At 36.6% G+C, this 21,435-nt stretch overlaps 1 protein-coding gene across 3 annotated transcripts in view; it reads left to right on the top strand.

The window, feature by feature from the left end:
* The window catches only part of WWOX (WW domain containing oxidoreductase), a 526,965-nt gene that overhangs the window by 305,554 nt on the left and 199,976 nt on the right, over window positions 1-21,435 (top strand). The window lies entirely within an intron of this gene.

The raw sequence follows: 21,435 nt of genomic DNA, 5'->3' as shown, positions 1-21,435 counted from the left end.
TCAGGTGCTGGTCTCCATCTGTGGATTAATTCACTTCCATCATTCTTACCACTGATACTGGAAACAGCTGTTGCCTTTCCCTTAGTGGCAGGCGGGTCAGGAGATGACCTTAATGAACGAGCAAGCAAGAACGTCTATCTACCAGCCCGTCTGTCTGTCTGCCTTCATTTCGCTAGAGCACCACAGTATAAACTGACCAATTCTGCTACGTGTCTTTTATCCTGATAGAGGGTAAGGGGTTTTTTTCATTGTAATGGTTGTAGTACAAATAATAAATGATCACTATCAGTGGAAAGTTGATCATGTTTGTGAATATCAGTTGGGATAACATTTATGTTCAAACTCTCCTCTTTAACTGTCGTCTTTATTTATTTTTTTTTTGTGAACAGACATTATTCAAGTGTTTTTAACTAGAAGAAAGTTGAAAACAATCTTAAGTATGAACACGTCTCTTCACTTTAAAATAGGTTAAAAATATTGTTGGATGGAATATATTCTTTCATTGCTGCCCTACAAATTCTAAGGTCAAATATCGAATTTATCACTCTGTTCTTACTTGGGAAAAACTGCTGTGAAATGGAAATTCTGACTGTTTAAGGATCTGATCCTTCTTGTGTTTTATAGCAAGAGAGGTTTTTTCGTAACCTACTCTCCTTGCCACAAGGAAGCTGTAGTCGTGATTTCTTGACAAATGCTGCAATATTCAACAGGATGTCAGAATCTGAACTTAGTTTGTACCTGAAAAATGTTTGAGTATTCTTGCTCAGTAAAACTATCTGAAACCATCTGACCTGAGAAAATGTCTCATTGAATAATTGTAGAGACAGGCTATGGTATTCTTAATAATCAGACGTGTGAGGGGTTTGTTTTTCTCTTTGTTGGCAGTGCAGTTTAGCAGAAATATCCATTGGTAAGTAGAAAAACCAAAACCAGAGTGTTCACCATCTGAAGATATTCTAGTGTTGTCAGTTACTCAACTTCCATTTAATCTGGAGTAATTGTTCTAAAACCAGTCGGACTTTAATGAGTTATTCTACAGCACTGAAGCACGATGGAGGAAGTTCGGGTGGAATAAGATCCAAAGACTAGATGCTGAAGTTGCACAAATTTAGCTTGGAAATAGGATGGAATTTTATAATAGGAAGGGTACTGACTCTTGGAAAAAAATGTATTTGTGGCTATGTGTTACATTATCTATTACTTCAACCTTTAAATTAAGATTAACATTTTTGTATGAAATGAAATGCAAAGAGTCCCCATTAACAAAGAAAATAAATTCTGAATTTTATGTAGGAATTATTACCTGAAATTCAGTGTGATTGGATGATTGCAGATAATTACCCCTTCTGAAAAATAGATCCATCGTTAATAAACTTTTTGACATCTTAGATTTTAAGAAGTAAAGTTAAAGTAATATACATTTTATAGTATCATATCACTGACTGCAGGAGTGTTTTTAAATAGAGTAATTGAAATTTAGATGCATTGAGATGTAGATTGTGATCCAGAAAAAAAATAAATCCCAGTTCTTTGTTGATTCATGAACTGCATTGTTTTTTTACTTTAAAGGGGGACTGAGCTTGCCTACCTGAGCTCTAAATAATGTAAGGGCAGATAGCTGAGGGAGAAGGAGGTTCTGAAAACAGAGCAACAGAGCTGCTGCCTGTAGTGAAAAAAAAAAAAAAAAGGAAAGATAAATTATGATTAACGTGCAACATTGTGTTATGTACTGATTCTGTAAGATTTATAACACAAATAACGTGATTTTCTCATAGTAAAGCAATGTGATCACTTGCTAGATTATACATACAATTAAAATACATTTTTAAGGGGGATATCCCCTTTGCAGCTCTGCACTGGTTCTGGCACTGTAAGTTTATCTTTAAATTTAGATATATTTAGAGATATATGTTTAAATTTCTGTACCTCTTAGGGGTAAATAAATATATTAAAATAAGCTATGGGTTGTATAGTACAGTATAACAATGATAAATGATGTTGTGTGTAATTTTTCTACTATTAACATAAAGTAATATAAACTGAAGGACACTAGTCTATTGAGAGAGTTAGTAGCTAATGTTCCATATCAGATGTGGACAATGTCAGGACTGAATACAGATTAGGCAGTGTCCTTTTCTCCCCAGGGGAATTAAACTTTGAGACACCACTGGCTGCCAATGGTTTTACTGCATTTTGTTGGTGCCTGTGGTGCCTTTCTTGGTCTATTAATTCAGAAGCTGTAAATGACAATGTGAGCAAAAAAGCTTTTCCAGTGGGATGCATTTCATTTATGTATTCTTGTATCTACAATACCTTTTCAATCTATTTTGTCACAATAACTGCTTAAAAAATTGGGTAGATTATCTGTACTTTTGCACGAATCTTATCAGGATATTTCTTTTTTTGTTTTTTATTTTTTCTTATTTGTAGAAGACAAAGTGATCTGTTAGGGAGACTTAGAATAATCTGGGAACTTTAAGTATCGAAATAGATTTGTCCTACCCCTTCATTTTCATGATTTACTTTAAAAATATGATATTGTATCATGAAACACCAGGAAAACTCCAGAAATATATGCACACTCTCAAATACACACTGTATTTAATTAGAAAAGATCTGTTTATGAACATCATTGGAATTTAGTAAATTTTAGGAGTTCTCATGCATGTTCCTCAGTGACTGCATGTTTACGTGCATTTCTAATCAATAATATGATGTGAAAACAAGATTTGGTTCTAAGGGTTTTCTAATTGAAAACCATTTACTTTCTGAGAATATTATCTGCAGCAGGCTGTGGTGAAGGAGTGGGGCCCATGCAGAAATTTGCACAGGTAAAAATAGGAATAGTGGAAATAGGTTTGGAAATAGGTCTTGTGCAGCAAGAGCTTTAAGGTAATTACATATCACATTTATCATCCAGAAAGCACAATGATGAAATCAGTAAAATCTGCACACGAACTAAATTTTTTTAATTTGAAATTTCATTACAACTAAACTCGTCTACACAGCATGTTTGTAAAAAATTGTCTTTTACAACACCACACGTTTTATTTTGTTTAGAAAAAAGACGTGATCTTGTTACCATTTCACGGTTATCAAGGGAATACTATCTTAAGTATTTTTCATCCTCTCTCCCCAAATCCTAAATTCCTATGAAGCAGAAGCCCAGGTTTCTTCTATTGACGTGCACATTGTTATTCTTCGGGTGGTCTTTGGTATGATACGTTTGTTATGGTTCATAAATTTTATTGTTGCACTAAAAACAGGGTTAGAATACCCTCAATGCAATTATAAAAATGTATTAAAACTGAGAAGGATAAAAATATGGTGCAAGATGAGCTTTTAATGATTGTATAAATGTTCACTGTTCCATGGAAAAAAATGGAGCTTTTTGACATAGGTATAATAGTGAAATGCAAGTGTAGGGCCAAATTTTTTGCTCCTAGAATTATGTGGGTTTTCAGCAAAGAAATGATGTTTTAATTTCTGCTTGCAAAGCTAGAGGTGTTAAGGCTTTGAGAAGGAGAAAAACTCATGGTTCGCTTTGACTTGTCATGATATGAGGATATATCCCTTTTCACTGTTTGAGATGCTGGAAATCATCTGGAATAATATGTCGCACTTTGCTTGTTCCTTAGTTTAGTATAGATGGGAAATAAATGTTATTGTGAACTAGACTGCACAATCCAAATTAGCATCCTTGGGATCATACAGAAGTGGACAGCTGCTATTGAAATGATTTGCTGTTCTGTACTTTACTTTCTCTGCTAAATGGTGTGCACAAGTATCTGAAGTCCTATTGACAATACTTAATGTGAGAGGAAGGAAAACTGAAAATAGTGCTATGAAAAATTGAAATGCTTGGTCTGACCTGACTATGACAATTTTGGAAGGTGTTTTATGTGATGATAGAATTGCAGAGGAGATCTATCCTCACTAATACATGGTGCAAGAGACTCTTCTATTATATGTGATGACATACACAACTCTGTAGTACATTATTCATTCAAGGCCCTTTTTGAAAAGGTCTTATGCCCTATATAAAACAGGCTATTATGTGATGCATACGCAAAAGAGGATGGATGTGACATTCCTCTCAAACTATACAAACCCTTTTATCTGGCACTACCAAATACATATTACGCATTATTTTTGCCAGTAAAAGAATTTGAATTTAAAATTTAAAGTACACTAAGTGTATGGTTTCTTAAAAGATGCTTCTTTGCAAAATTTCAGAGATTTACTATGAACATATAGACTGCCGTAATCTGTTTGGAAAGATTTAGCAACATCGTCAAATATTTTTCCTTCAATTAAGTTTTCATTTCTGCTCTTATTGTGGTTTTGAGTACCTTTTGTCGACACCTCTTTATTTGCTGCCACATATTCTATGAACTTGTTCTCAGTGTGGCAGTATCTCCATAGTGAATTCTGTTGCTGGTGATACAGTGTTCTCATTCATTTGCATTTAAACATCAATTACCTGAATAGAATGCTTGTCAATAATACTGAATGCAGAAGAGTTGAATATATTCCCAGTAAGTTATACTAAATCATGTGATTTTCTACCCCTGTGTTACCAACTCCATACAATTCTTCCTTGTGCTTTTGTACAATATTGAATGATATGGTGCAATTATTTTTTTCTCCTCTTAATATTGTTAATTTGTCTTCTTAAAAGACATTTCAGTCTCTCCTTGCCTCTGAATATGGACAATACACTGTCTGGGAATTCAAGAACTTCACTTTGCCTTCTTCTCTTTTTGCAAACAACCAGTAACAGGGCACATCACTAGAGTAAGCAAATGACAACCCTTATGTCATACTTTACGTGTAGGTACCTACCTAAATCGTGGGGAGCTGGAAGGGTGCCAGGGATCACATAGGAGACTGCAGGCTGTGCATCTTTGGTGCTGTCTGACAAAAAAGACATGTAAATATTTTTTCAATACATACATGAATGCTATTTTTATGATAGTTAAAAGAATTTTGGTAAAGGTGCTGAGCATGCTTTATGTAATGATGTTAGAAGACTGGAACATAGTCATGCTGATGGTGGATAAGATGTTTATGTGATTTGGAGAGGTTTCTTTGTTGGCATTAAACCAAATGACATCAAGCCAAACAAAGCCTTGCATTTTTTATTGCTAACTTCTCTTCAGTGCTATTCGCCGCATAAGTAGTGATGCATGAAAAAGTAGCATAAAATATCACAGAAGCATAGTTCTTTACAGGTATTCAATTATAAGAAAAAATAGACAGGTATGTGAAGCGTGCATATATAGAATGTGGAGTATTTGTGATAAACCAAAAGGCTTGATTGGTGAAAGGTTGAGGTAACAGACTACAATGTGTGAAACTGTAAATGCATTTTGGGATCATCCCAAATAAGGACCAATAAACCATTGATACTACGGTTTATGTTTAGTATCCCCTCATCCACTGTTACTCCTGTTGCTTCTTGTATGCATTCTCTTCTGGGACTGCTCCTTCAGACAGTATTTTAAAATCTCACAGTATTATTCTACACCAATCTACTCATAAAGCCTGACTTACTTCATAACGTGAACTCAACTACAGGCTTCCAGTGAAAAGACCAGAATGGTAGTTATAAATACAAAAGTTCTCTGTTGAGAATTGTCTCCCTGGGTTTAGAAACCCTAATAGTAGCTTTATTGCTTGATTTCGAAAGATCAGAGGTGCTGGGTCAGCTTACATCTGTAATTTTTAGTCAAAGATTCAGTAAAGATGAAGCAATAGGATTCACAATGCGTAAGAGCGCTAGTAGGAAACAAAACAAAAACCCAATTAAAATGTGAAGGAGAAAAACCAAGAAGCATATAGCATATATGCTCTACATGAGCATATAGCTCATGTAGAGGTTACTGAAATACATTCAACTACGAAAACTTCTCCGAGAGCCCTGTAGCAGCGGGTGAAGTCTGACAGGCTCCCAAACATCGCATTACGGCTGCGGAGGTGAAAGATAACCCTTTTTGTGCAGTCTATAAAAACGGTCACTAAGGACGCACAAAATTATCATTGACTCCTTATCAGTGCTAAGCACCCTTTAACCCCTGGTTTCGCTGTGACTTTAAGGTATTTAGCAAAGTATTAATCACTTTCCTGGAGCTGGACTTAAAACTTCCAGTACTAAGTGGCTGCCAAATAAAGTTACTGCATCGTACTCTACTACCAATCTAGCTGCACAGTTAATTGAGCTACATTACATTGATTTCTGAGTGTTTATCTGTGTTGTCAAGGTATTTACGTAAGTAATACACATCTTAGTTAAAGGCTTAATGCAAAACCGACAGAATTCTTAGCCCCTCCTCTATGTATTTTCTACCGAACGCATTGCTCCCTCAATAATAAATTCAGAGGGCTGACAGTGTCTAAGTCTGCTGCTCCTTTGCCCTCAATTTCAGTGAGATGGGCCATTGAAAACTCATTACAAGCTGTTTAGACTCTGACTTTGACTTTTGCTCAGCAGTGAACAAAATTAACAGCTCTTGGAGGTAGCAAAAAAGGCACTGAGCCAAAAAAAAAAAATTGAAATGATGAGAAAAGACATTCAATATTATCTCTATTAGTCATGCAAACAAGCTTAAGTCCAAAGTACATGTGTTCTGCACATGGCTGTAATTGTGTAGCCTTTGTTGCTTTCATCCTTTCTCCCATCTTTTAATACCATGTAAAGAGGTTCACCTGCATGGCAAATATACACCCTGGAATTTGCTTGCATGTCAAGCAACAAGCCTCTGAGTGTAGCAGAATTGCTTCATAAATTTAACTATCACTTTCAAAATTCTTTTTTTTTCTAATTTAGTGCTTGATAGTTTTTTATGTGATAATTTTAAAATGCTGTTTATGGCAAAAGTTACCTTGATAGGTATATTCGTAGGGAAAAAAAAATCTGTGTGTATCTCTCTATCTTAGCTGTAAGTAAATCGTCAATATTAAAATTGCTTTTAAAAACAAGTTATTCATTTACGGTCAAACCAGATATTTTGGCTCTTTTCTGATGATGAAAATTAAATTCCTTGAATGTGAATGATGAAAGTATTTATTATGTACCTTATAATGGCAGTCCACTTATTTTTTTATTTATAAACAAATGACCGAGGATTATTTTGCATAACAAGTACAGACTCTGCTGATAAACTCAGATCCCGATCATGTTAATTGCTAAACATTTATGGCATGTTATTCTCATAGCTGTAATGTTTCCTCCTGATCTCATTTTATTCTTTCTTTTTGGTTTTTTGATGTTCTTATGTGAGAAATTAGAAAAAATAAGTTGGTAGCCAACTAACATTTGAAATGGGTGCAGTAAAACCTTTGGGAAAGAAATCAAATCATGAAGCAAAGTTCTCTTTAGCTGGTGCACTACAGTTCAGAGCAGACAAGCAGTTGAGGAAAGGGGTTATATATACTAGAAAAGAGTGAAAATTAATGGGTACTTTATGTACCAAGTTAAGCTTCACTCATGCTACATTTGCTTTAACTGAAGTTGCTTTCTGTTCCCAGTTTTCCAGGTTGTGTGACTGAAGTAAAACCTGGTCAAGCACCTTTTTCAGGGGCAGGCAGAAAGTCAGCTATTAGCAAGAGAGTTGGAATTTGAAACCTTCCAAGTTTCCACTTTCGTTGTTCTGATCCTTAAACCACAGAAAGTCTGACCTTCACATCAGATAAGGTTAAAAATAGATAAAATAATATTTTTTTCTGCTTATCAGTCATTATTTTGCTTAGTTCGGTATCCCACTGCTGTATCCAGTGATAACTGCACATACTTGAATTCCAGTGTAATCACAACTCCCAGCATCCATTATGATTGTACTGCTGAATATTGTTGGGGGGTTTTTTTGTTAAATAGTGATTACTTCATCTTGTTGGCCTTCCAGAAATGTACTCTGAATACTTGATCTTACTTCAAAACTGCAGTCTTTTGTTCTGAAAAGTTCCTACCTCACAAAGACTCTAAGACATTGTGTTATCCTTTACATCCATTCATGGATACGATAAAAAGTTGTAATGGAAAAAAATAGAAAAATAGATACAGAAAAGGCTTCTGCGAAAGAGTTATTGTAAAGGGAAGTCTAAATATTTAAAACATTATTCCAGCTTTATATGGCAGTATTTGTGTATGTATATATAGGGTATGTATTCTACATATCTTTTTCATTAGTTTGTGAATCGCAAGGTGCGCGGAACTGCTGAAGGTCAGGCAGGAAACAGATTAGCAACATCTTATACCACAATGTCAGAATACTTAAAAGTGTTTACAGTGCCCACTGACACACAGTGAATTTAAGACTGGCAGACTGACGCAGAAATAAAACTATTCTTATTCTTCTAAACCAGAACAGGGGCCCCGGTGGTTTATGGTTGTTTTAAGGTCCATTAATCCTTGAATCATGAGGCCGTGTAAAAAAATGACAGCTTTAACATTCAGTCCCTGGGTTTATTTAAAATGTTTTTACTTCAACAGTGTTTCTAATTAATAACAGTGACTATATGACCTGATTTAAATGTATCAAATACATAGGGATGTGGATTCATGTTCCTTCATAGGACATTTGATCATTTTCGGCAGCAGTGTGCAGCCTGAATTGAACAGTGCCAACTCTTCACAGGGAAGAGCTTACTCTAACGGAGAGAAAATCAGATACTGGACTTTAATGTCTTTTACCCTTTCTATTTATGGACTTATTTGGGGGTCTGGGTAGAGGGAATATGGTTTTGAAGCCAGATGACAGAGCAATTATAGAAGTGGGCATGTGTGTGTGCTCACACAGCATATGTTCATGCTCAAGTTTTCTACCAACATTTTCAAGTCCATTGCTGATCCCTGAAATGTAAGTCCCTGGAAGAAAACATCTAGAAGAGAATTGTTTAAAATAATACATTGAAAACTAAATTGAATTGACTGATTTTAGAGAACAGGGCAGATGTGTTCTTATAATGTAAACTGCAATCTGATAGGAATGCTTTTGATAAAAATTTAGCAAAAGGGCGTGTTATAACATCGGGATATACATTACTGGAATCCACTGGCTTCTCTTTGACCCATAATCAGAATCAACAGAACTGTCTTGATAAAAGTTTTAGGTTTATCTATTCATCATTATTTCTCAAAACTACCAGCTTATGTGATACATTAAAAGAGGAGACATTTTCTGTGTACCAGAGTACTTCTCTCTTTCTACCAGTGTTCTGCTTCTAAACAGATGTTCACAGGGGCAGATATGTAGTCTTAACCAGAAAATATTTTTTAAAATAATCATTTCAAAGCTCTAAACTAAGCAGTGTTAAATTGGCAGGAACAGAACTAACATTTGGCACTGAGTAGTTTATAGTTCAACTAAAAGATCTGGAGAAACCATTAAAAAAAGGGCAGGGGAGGAAGAAGGAGAAAGGCACCCAACCTCAGCAAGCTAGAAGGCATCTCATTTCTCAGTGTAACTTTTGTTGTGATACAGATTCCTTTGGTTGCAATAGGCTGTGTTAGGAGAGGCAACTGATTTGAGACCCAACAACAAGGTTGTTTTACTGTCTAACCAGAGGACAAATGCAAGCAGCCCAAATGAAAAGACTGTGGAATATAATCCTGCTTTTGGGCACAGTAAGATTTTATGTAAGGCTTAGACCAGATAAAATCACTCTGCCTATTAGGAATCTTGAGCAGATTTGGGTTTGTAGATGCTTTCCAAATAGGATATAAATCCTGAGAGATACTGAAGGCACTTACTGTCCTCAGCAATGACTATTTATCTCCTTTCAGTTCATACCAAGGCTGTTGTCTGCAATGTCCTTTCCCCCAGTATTTTTTTTGCCTTACCTCTTGCTCCTCTTGCCATTTAATGTACCATATAGGAACCTCGTAGCTCACTGGAAAACATAAAAGAAACTTTTATGCCAATAGAATAATTCGGTAGCTTATAATTCTATCCTAAAAATGACAAAAAAACCCCAAACTGGTTTGTATTTTTAATCTCCTTATTTAGGGCCCAAAATAAGCTATTCAGAACTGCTTACGGTGCCAGTTAATAACACCAATTACCAGACGTATTGCTAAATTTCTCTTATCTGGTGATGTCCTTTAGCTTCTATATTTAGGTATGTGGAAAAAATAAAGAGCAGCTCAGATTCAAAGATGACAAACAATAAGTTTTTCAGTAAAGGTAGTTTCTCTGACATTACTGTCCTCTGGTGTAGTGTGACTGAATTCCTGACATTAATTTCTGTATAGTCCTTATATTCTGGTGTCTTCCGTAAAAATCTGTTTCCTATAACTAAATTACTTCATCACCCTTAGCTTTTATAAACTTGCTTGGTATTTTTTGAGAAATGAGAATGAACAAAAAACAAGAACAAGTAGGTGTTTATTCTGTGAACAAGTCATCTTTGCCACTGGGATGCCACAAAGCTGGGAATTAAAGATTTTGTCTAGAAAAGAAACGGGTGGAAACAAATACAAAAGATACTGGTGTATGCATATGAGCGAGTCTTTATTTGATGAACTTTATGAAATTTCCATCTGATATTTGGAATCTTTTCAATTAATGAAGTTTATTTTTTCAGTGTTGTCAGTATAAGTTTGTTGTGCTATACTAAATCTTGTTTGGGAAATATAAAAAATAAAGACATCAGTTAAAATGAATTCAAGACAAACTTAAGAATAAACTCTGGCAGCTTGGATAAGTCATGATATGAAAGGCTGAAATACTTCTAGTGTTAAAATGACAGCCAGCATGGTACATTACTGAAGAGGAACTAGTACGCTAGGCAATAGTATGCTTTGCTATGCAACATTATGGTACTGCACTGTCCATGGATATCATTCTGTGCAAGTATCTGGTTGCTGCAAGAGGGCCACTCTCCTGGATCCTTATTACTGTGTGTATGGTCTTGTTCCACCATTGAGAATGGCATAACATCTGTATCATGTGGGCCTAAATGAGGCCATGGCACAGTTTTCATCAAACATTACATATATTGTAAGCTAAGGAACGAAAAGCATGTGATATAATTGGCATTTTTCTGCAGAGCAACTGACAGTGCTTTACAACTTATTTTCAGCAAGTGTTATGCGGATACTTTTGTTTCTGGGAAGTGACAGTGCCTCGTAAAGGAGGACAGTGTAAAGTAGATTAGCTTTTCTAGCAGGAGTAATGCCATTATGACATTCTCTTGGACACTTTCCGTAGTATGCAGGAAAACCTGAGTCCATTTTTTTTAAGATAAATTACAGCACAAGAACAAAAAAAGACAAGTACTCTGTCATCTTGGCATAATGCTAGGGATTTGTGACTATCCATGCGTACTGCCTATACTGTGCTGTACATTTACACGAAGAAGAAATATTACTGGTCTATACGGCTGCACCATGTTCAGGATACCATAGTTAATGTAGTGTCCATTAAAGTGTCTTTATTTTCAGTGGCTTTATAACTCTGATAAAACGTCTTTGTAAGCTTTAATAGGCTAGAAGATCAGCCCAGCAAAGAGTTATTTTGCAAAATCTTTAAAATGAAATGTCAACTTAAAAAACAAATCCTTTTTTTGTTATTAGGATAAAACATTTATACAAATGTTAGCATGCATATATTGCACACCTATGTAAACTTCTTGTTAATTGTGGGAGGAAAATGGACCTACAATCAGAAGGATGTTTTTCTTCATAAACCTTGACTGCATGACACATTCTTTTAACTTTCCACATGCTCGTGATATTTACTTAGAAGCCAACTGTGTATTGTACACCAGACACTAAAAAGTTCTTGCAAGTATCATAATTGCAGACAGGGATATCTTTATTCATTTTTTATCTTTTCACTTTAAAGAGTTATAGCTCATTCAGGAAAAAACATTGTAGGCATGCGAACGTTCATGCTCATGAAAACTGCTACAGCCTCTTTGCTGTTGAAACACGGGGTCCATTTACTGACGTCAGTGGTCTACCTCTGCTGATTTCACCATGACCTCACAATCTCACTGTGATATTGAACCCAGACTGTGATTGGAATGGAAAAGGGGGGATTTACTTTTTCTGTCCCTGATTTCTGCAGCTTTGCTGTAAAATCTCTGTACAAGACTGAGCTATTTTATGTTAGGCTAATTTCCCCTAAGGCTTAAGTCAACAGCAATTGTTTAGTTTTTCCCATTCCCAGGGCTTCCATTCCTTCCTGTTTTGCCCTTTTTCCCTTGACTTTTAAGAAAGAGACACTCCTCCTGCTTTTGTCCCATTTTTCACCTCCAGGAGGTGGTAATTCTATTGCTCAAATGGATTCCTGCTGGTTGCCAACACAACCATGTAATTCTGAGGGGAGAAAAATGCCTTATCTGCAGTTTTGATTTAAAGCAATTTCTTGAAAACATAATAAAGTTTCTCACCAATGGCATTAAAGTTAATAATCCTTAATGTTGAAAAGTGGTGGTTAAAAGAAATGAACGAGCACTTGAAGGTTGCACTCTTTTATTTTAGCAGATAGGGACTCACTTTGGCTTAGATTATAGCCGTACCGAGCGCTGGCATGAAGGAGACAAATGGAGGGAAGAGTTTCTGGGCCTGTCTTGGTACCCTTCCGAATTGCATCCCATAAGCTTGGGTGAAGGCAAGGTGGTGCCTGGGAAACTCCCGGCAAGACTTTTGGTCCCAGAAGGAGACAGTGCTACGGATGAGAGGAAGAAAGGAAATCTCTGCTCTCTCCCCCTGCATTAATCAGCAGTGCAAAGCACAGAGAGCTGCAACTGCCCTGAAGTGCAGAAGCTTTCTCAGCTCCTCCCAGCACAACTGGACACTTCGGGCTTTGCTTAATTACTATTTCCATCTTATTTTTTCTTCTGCCTTTTGCATGAAAGAGCATATGACCTAGATTCAGTCACTAAAAAGTACCTTCCTCTGTGTCCTTGGCAAGTGGTAAAGTAAGACTTCATTTGACTAAGGAGGGATGTTTTGTTTCTCAATGTTCTTTGTGCCAGAGTGTCTCAATTTATTTTAAATGTATATTTTCTTTAGCTTTTATTTTTGTCCCTAATGTATTTTCCTTAAAAAGGCAAGTGCAACTGGCTTCTTTTACTTTAAAGGTTTCAGGGGTTTTTTTTAGTGTGTGTGTGTGTGTGTGTATATATATATGCTTCAAATTCCTGTTTAAATATCTTCGTTCTAAGCTATGTGAACTTAGGTCCTATAAGCTCACACTTTTTAGTCCATGAATCAGCTTCTCTGCTTTTCTTAATACCTTTTCAAGTGCTATATTAATATCATTTTATAAGGTGGTGACACAATATTCTGGCTAGGCTTTGCTAGAGAATTAAATAATCCTGTTCTAACTTCACTGAACATGCCTTCCCATTCTAGGCAACTGTGGGTATAAGCATGTAAAACAGAAACCATGTGCTGGCTATCACTGGTTTTCCCTGTCACTTCATCTTTTTTTTTTTTTTTTTTTTTTTAAATGATGAGTTTACCATTATCCCAAGGTCCTTTTTGAATTCCTTCTGCTCCAAATCAATCAGATTTATCTGGTATTTGTTTACTTCAAACCAATGTATAGTACTTTACATGTGTCAACATTAATTTCATGTGTCATGCGTCAGCTAAGTTAGGGAGGAGGCCCAAACCCTAGCTGTTGTGTTTGGTTTTGGTTTGGTTTTGTTGTTGCTTTTTTTTTTTCTTCCCTCCACGTTTCACTCTCCCTGCCAGTCGTGCAATGTCAGCAAGCACAGCTAGTTTACAGTTGCTTTTTTTGACTAGGTCATTTGTCTAGATTAGACACTGCAGAGGTCTAAAGCGCAACCTTTGGGGAACAGCACTTGCTAGGACCCCGTAAGCACTGCTTATTTCATGTGCGTGCATCCCAAACTGTACATCGCTGTTCTGGAGCTCCCTCACCCAAAAGCCTGGGGTAGCCGAACGCTAACCTGCTGCTGGGCCTGCCATCATCGTCACCGATACAAGAAGATTTGGGCTCAGTGCTCACAGTTTGAAAGGATTGCTTGATATGCTCGGTCAAGGCAAAAATACGAATTTTTGGGAAGAAATTCAGGACTGTATTTAAATGATACACATTTGCACTAATAACCTTGAACACTGCAACGCTGTGAGCTGCCACTGAACGATGTGTTTGAAGTAGCAAGCTCCTTTGGGAGTGTGTCTGCAGGTGTGTGTATAGCACTGGATGCACACATTCGTGCAGAAATATATCTGCACAAATCATTTCCCAGCAAATTTATAGTGAGACAAAGCTCCATCACTTGAGACTTTTGCTAAAAGTATTCTGATATTCCGAGAAAATTATCTCTTTATTTGTGAAGCAGTCATTTTTGGCGATAACCTCCCGAAACAGTTGGTCAGGCTGAGTTGGTTGGGGTCTTGTATCTCTTAAATTCTTGCCAGTTGCTGTCTACCAGATTACTACTGCATTAATTCTCATGCAGCCTGTCTGTTAGGAGAATGGAGATTATTTTAGATGGTACGCATTAAGGTTTAAGTTGACAGATTTAACAGCTATTTATCTCTAGGGAAAGTGGTCTTTCTAACTTTTTGAGTTAGCAAATGCTCCCTGCTGATATCCATTGCTCTTTTACATGTGTGCCAGGCCCCCTGGAAGTAATTAGCAGCAGGATAAATACCTGGAAGATTATAAGGTTTACATTTTATTAAACATTTCTGAATTTCAATACCTTCCTTGTCATGAAAGCACTTCAGATACTGAGCATACATCCTCTAATAATGACACAAATCATATTACTCTCAGCCATTTATCAGCATTCATACCATTTTGCCCCTGCAAAATTATTCTGTGATTTATTTTTAAAAGTAATAATCTGAAGGATGCAGTAGTACTTAACACAGCAGAGATAAGATGAGGCAAAATGAGTGAACAATTAATATAAACAGCTTTATTTAGTTCTTCGGTTCAATTTGTACAAAAAAGTATTTATTTGTTGTAATCTACTTTGCATAAAGTACAGCTAATTAATCTGTAACTCAGTCTTCCAAGTGACACTGCTGTTGAAGGGCAGATGGTCCAGTTTCTTAAGACTAAGATTTACCACGTTGGTCATCATGAACGATTTTAAATAGAAATAGGCATTTATGTGAATTTACCAGGGCCACCCACATTATTCTTTCAGATTTCTCTACTGCTCCTCAGCTTGCCAAGTTGTCTGGCAGGTCCCAGGTTCCCTGCAGTTGTGGTGACTGTATTAGAGCTTTTTTGCAGATGTTTGAATGGACAGTTGCAAGTTAGGGCGATTGGCTGCTCCGCTGCAGGAAGGGAGCAGAGTTTCACTTCAGCACAGAGTCATATAAGAAATAGAGAAAGCAGAGCATGAAATATGATAATGTGTATTTACATCGTAACAGTTAGTGTACACAAAGCTATGAGAATCCCAAAAGACTGCACCAAGAGTTTTTAAATTGTCTTGGGAGAACAAAAGCAGCCTTTCCCTTGCAGCAGGATTATTTTTCATATCCTGCTTTTCTTGATCTGGGCCACCAAATGCAACATCACGTGCAGTCTTGTGGGATACAAGTAAACAACCTGTATGATATGCTAACTGCACATCGCTTAGTTTAAATAGGACTTCCAAGGGCTGCTTTCTGGGATGGGTACGGTTCCTCTCAGGCAATCAGTGTTGATTCTGTTTAACAACTTCTTAATTTTATTTTATCTTCTTTTATTTCTTTTATTTCTTTTTCTTGTTACTTAGAGAAAAATTTCTGTGACAATGAAGCCACACATTCTTCTCTTGGATATTTGTCTTCTCCTGCCTGAAATGTAGTTCAGAGTTTATTAAACAAGCCAGAAAATTGCATGCTATCTCAAGAATGTGACTATTTGATATTCTCTCTGAGATATGCCATATGCTTAGTTATGCTGTCTTTAGTAGAGGAAAGGTCTGCTGTTACTGACTGCATTAATGTTATCATATAATTTTTATTGGGTGATTCTCTTATCAGGCAGTATGAACGTATGTTATGTTTGGTCAGTACATAATATTCTTGGTGGAAGGGGGAAAATCTACAAACTTACGAAAATAATGTATTGTTTCTAGTCAGTGTTTTGGTGTCACTGATGGCATGCGAAACACAAAACAAGCCATGGTAGGGTTTTGTAACAGCAGCGTGTGTTCTGCATCTGCTTAATTTTCACTGTTGCAATGTATTAGACAAACCCAGTACAGAAATCATGAGACAATCTGGTTAAATGCAATATCAGAATGACTACTTTCAAAATAGTCTTGGTCATCAAACAGAAAAACACTTCTAATGTATTTGCCTGTTACTAATCACAAGGAAGACGCTGAAGCACACATTTTTATAGGAGAGCTTAATATTGACATAACATTGAAATCTGGTCTTTTCTCATGCAAATCCTGAAAATATATACATAATTCTATACATATGTACAATATTTTGCATTGACAAATACGTATTTAATACAAGCGTGTCTTGCCTTAAAGTATACAAAGATATATAAAGTCTCTCTACAAAGTGGTTTTCTCTGCTGGTTTGCTTTAACCGTGCGGTGTTTCGGTACCTCGTGTGCTTGAGCCAGGGTTTATTTCAGTCAGCGAGAAGGCTTTTCAGCCACACCTGGGGGCAGATCTGTGGCAGGGATAAGAAAGTAGCAAAGGAGATCTTACAAAGAAAGTAATTTACGTGGCCATTTTCAAAATAACAACAGAAAAGTGGGAGCAAAATGGGGAGGTTTTAGAAAGATTTTCACCTTGAAGGTTTTTCTAATTTCGGTTTGGTTTGTGTCTTGTATGCGACATGAAAATGTAAAGGTATTTAAAAGCATAAAAGAAGGAAAATCTATGATTAAAAACTGGTCTTTGCTGCATGGAATGTGTTAATATTTGCAACAGTTGTAAGCATGTTTTAGTAAAACCATTACGAACTACTGTGTGGAATAGGATACCCCATTATGTCACTGATAAAAGTGAAACAATTGAATGTGACCCAAGGGTGGATTATTGCCACCAAGCAATGTAACAGAATGTGCATTACAGTTAGCGTAATTGCACAGCTAACTGATTTCCTTTCCTTTAAATTAAAATTGCAGTATGAAACTACATTATCTAATTTTGCTTACCAAGACATTTAGGAACTGTTTGCAAAGTAGAGCAGACTTGAAGTAATGTGAAGAAATGAGGGAAAAAACCCTCTTCTCGCATAAATTATTTTCTACGAGCAACTGAAAGTTCTGGACTGAATTCTGGCAAAATAGAACAAACTTTGCACAGAAGGCAAATACACATTCATTGTCCCACAATCCAAACACATTTATATGAAACTGCAAAAGTCAAATTGGTTACAATTTACTCACCATTTAATGAAACTAAAGAAGAAAAGAAAGGATGGAAAAATGGTTTCTTTAGAGTCTTTGCTTTTGTTTGGGATAATTTTGTCTCTGGATAGAGGAAAACTCAAGGGACAACAGATTCAAAGCCTCGTGCTACATGCAAAAAGCCTGCTATTGAGATATTAACAAGCCAAGTCTCATTAATTAATCTTATTCCTATATTTTTTCCTGTGAGTTTATAATCTATAACCCTTCTAGTGTGTTACACTTCCCTCAGAATGTTTGTATATTTTAAAAGCCAGTATCATCTTAAAATACCAACTACCACAAAACTGAAAAGCTACCAGAATGTTTTGGCTCTTTTTTCCAAGTTGGGAAACGCATAAGACACAAAACAAAATAGATACAGAACTTGGCTGAACTTTACTTGAATTTTGCCAATGAAAGCTTGCAAAATACAGCCAACTTGGCTATTAAAAAGAGCCCTTGAGCCAGCACTAATTATGTCAACAAGTAGTTCGTGCTCAGTCCTCACCGAGTCCTGCACTTTTATAGGATGGGAGGATGAATGTCATGTATGTAGGGAGCCGAGCAGCTGCTTCCTTTACCATTACTCCATTTAAGGGTGTGCTAACCTTGCAACAACCTAGTGACATCATCATTTTTCACCTTATTCCTTTCTCATGGGGTATGTCTTCACAATAAGCCCGAGGTGAAAAGGTTTCCTCGGCAGGCAGACAGCCTGCATGACAAATGTGCTGAGGAGTCAAAGAAAATTTTAACCTGCCCTACCTAGCCATAGTCACTTTTTCCACCTAGGAGCAAAGTGATAAATGTTTTTCTTCAAAAACAGGGAGGGGTGTCAGGGAGAAGGCAGGGAAAAAGAAACAGTAGGATATACTACATATGATGTTGTGCTAAATGGATCTGCATACCTGTTTTTCTTTTCCCCTCAGGTAAGCAAGCCGTGTGCCCAACCCCTTACGTCTTGATTATGGTGTTCATACAAGGGGATGCTCTTTGTTTGAAGAATCCGTATGGTATTTCTGCGTTAAACAGACTGATGTTATGCTCGCCTTGGCAACACTAGGGAACTGTGATTTCGGCTGTGCTATCTTAGTAATTTTACTCCACGTGTGTTGCGTTCTAATCATTTAGAAAACATTTTCACACAGAACTAATAAGTCATTGTAATTTTGTGAAGATTTCCTCTCCAGCACAATGTCTGATTTTCCATAGGTGATTTCAAAATTCAAATAATGTACATTGCATTATCTTCTGTTGTGTCCTAGACTAAATTCAGGCATAAGCAAGGCTCACCTGGCTGTGCAGTTGCTCATCCGCAAAATGCTTCGCTTAAGAACAGTAATTTTAAAATATGGTAGAAAATTAACTTTGAGGGCAGTGTAGACATAGCTATATCATTTCTGTTACTACTTTTAGTTATAAAATAAGTAAAGATGTGACCCAAGAGTTTATATAGCATTTTTCTATAACGAACTTGGGGATGATACGCAGGTGGCAAAGCAGTGAAGGATGAAATCTTCACCTTGTGCTGTTCTGCAGTGGCAAAGTCCAGCCAGAGCACCTCAGCTGAACCGAGTTTGCTGGTGGAAGGTATTTGTGTCTGTCCTGTGAACGTGGGAGCGATCTCTTCGATGGAAGGGTTGCATTATTGTGTGCCTCGCCTTGTCCCCAGAGCAGCGCTCTGTCACGATGGGAAGGAGCACCATAATGTCACCCGTGACTTCAGCAGTCACGACTAATGTGCTTATCCTGCACCCAGGCCAGTGAAATGATCCACGTGTAATCTCAGCGCCATGATTTCCCAACACAAGACGGAACTGATGTAATAAGCAGGGTAATTTAAACCTGAAAAAAAGCAGATGAATGGAACAGATTTAGGATTAGGATATCAGGATGAATCTTCAGGAGATGTGTTGGGGTCAGACCGCAGGTGACGTGAAGGTACACTGACCAGTCCTGGCACAGAGCTCTGCCCTCAGACTGGCTCTCTGTCTTTCTGTCATTTGTAAAGTTTTGTGGCCATGGTAATATGCATAGTGTGCATATGTACCTGCATACTGTGTCTGTACAACCCGCACTGTAAAAGACACCAAAGATCCAGAGGAAGAAAGATCTTCAATACTGTATAATTTGTTTTGCACTGTATAGTAGACTTTTCAGGTATTTTAATTGTCATGTTAAGATTTTAAATGTAAAACCATTGTGATTGAACAAACTGGCTTTTAGCTAATTTAAGTTAGAATAAAAGTGAGCATTTCAAAGCTGTATGGTTGGAATAGCTCATAAATGAAGCGTTTTCCCCCTTAGGGATATAATCAGAATGCAGAAAAATCTCTGTAGGAAAGACATTCATAAATCAGAAAAAAAAATTGCTAAACAGAAGCATCATATTGCCAGATATTAAGCTGGGGTATGCTAAAAGAACCCTGGCCTTGTTTGTAAAGTTGTGAATAAATCTGTTAAAAATAATTGAATTTATATTTAACTTGAAAAACAGGGTAAGATCTTTTATTCTGCACTTACAAGTTTGAATACACTTTCAGTTGCTCTTAGTTATCTCAAATTAAATCTTAAATTGAGCTTGTGGTTCTGTGAATTAATACCCTGGCCTTTCAGCTCTTTTGCTGAGGTCATTCAAATCTAATGGTAGAAATGGTCACAGGGTCAAGTCTTGGTATGTAGAGTATAGAAATGGTTTAATGATGCCAGCAGATGTTTGCATTCTGCATGTTGGAGTTGTAATGCACTGGTGGGCTCTGTGAAGGCACTCCATTATCACATTATTATATCTTCATTCTATCTGAATTGTGAGGTAGGGAATAAGAAAGCATTAAAATAAGGTGAAGGTTCTGCCTTGAACCAACAAAAATAAGCAAAATCAGAGTTAATTTTCTACCTACGCCCTTCTTAACTGTCCCTATTGTGCTTAGTCATTGTCAGGGTCCTGGGAGGTTGCATAAACTTAAATAAATAGGCTGCAGTTGGCTAGAAAAACTGAGACACGTAAGAATGACTTTGAAATGCTTTGGGTTTACCCATTATAAGTCAGAATTTAAGTATTACATTCACAGACTTTATATCCAGTTCTCTATTAATGTCATAATTCTAGAAAAGGTTGAAAATATCCATGAATATGAAAATATTAATAACCAAGGAGCCAATAAAGAATTGTAAGTGTCAGGCACGTTCTGTCATATGAACTCAACACTGTTAATATAAATAAGCGCAAATTTTGTGTAAAAATGTTGTAAGAACAGGACATGCATTACACAGTAGCCAGTTTTAATCATTTGTTGATTATAAAGATATTAAAAATCAAGTAAACATACAGAACTGCACACTGCACTGGAAAGGAAAACCTTTTAAATACAGAATTGCATTCTTAATGCTTTTTTATTCTTTTTTGTTTAAATTTGACCTCTATTCCACCTCCTCCTAAAATACATTGTTCCAAAAGGGCTTGTGTTTTTCCACTCAGAAACACAACATAGCCAACATCACTGAACAGAAGGGATCCCAGGACGGCTCCATTCCCGTAGTTTGTTTTTAATGACATTTTGAAAAACCATATTCCTAGGCTAAAAATCATATATGAAGTTTCATTCCTTTCATTCATAGCAATTTAAAAAATAATTTTATAGTACTTTTTAAAAGCAAATAAATGAAACGTGATTAAATGCTTACGAGCCTTTTGTTTAGCCATTCTGGGTAATGCCAGAATGGGATATTTGCTGCTGCCGTGAGTTTTACTTGTCATCTTTTCTAGTTCATCACTGCCATCTTTCTCCTTGATCTATACAGATAATTACAGCCAGCCGTGATGATTGTTATTAAGGATATAGCAGTAACAGCTCTTCACAAATGTACTATGATTCGAAGCTACTGCATCGTAAGTTTATCCTGTAATAATGTGTTTAGTGGACTTGAAGGGGGATGAATATGTGACACTGCGTAGCTGTAAATTGCAATAACTTCTGAAGTCAACAAGGACTCGGTATAATGTCATGTGGGGGACACAGTCTGTATGATATGTCTTTCAAAGGCTACCTCCGAACTATACTTTCTTCCTCAAAAGGTCTGTGCACATCAG

The sequence above is a fragment of the Balearica regulorum genome, chromosome 13, assembly GCF_011004875.1.
Source record: "Balearica regulorum gibbericeps isolate bBalReg1 chromosome 13, bBalReg1.pri, whole genome shotgun sequence".
NCBI lineage: Eukaryota > Metazoa > Chordata > Aves > Gruiformes > Gruidae > Balearica > Balearica regulorum.
This window is presented reverse-complemented; position numbering and strand designations above follow the sequence as displayed.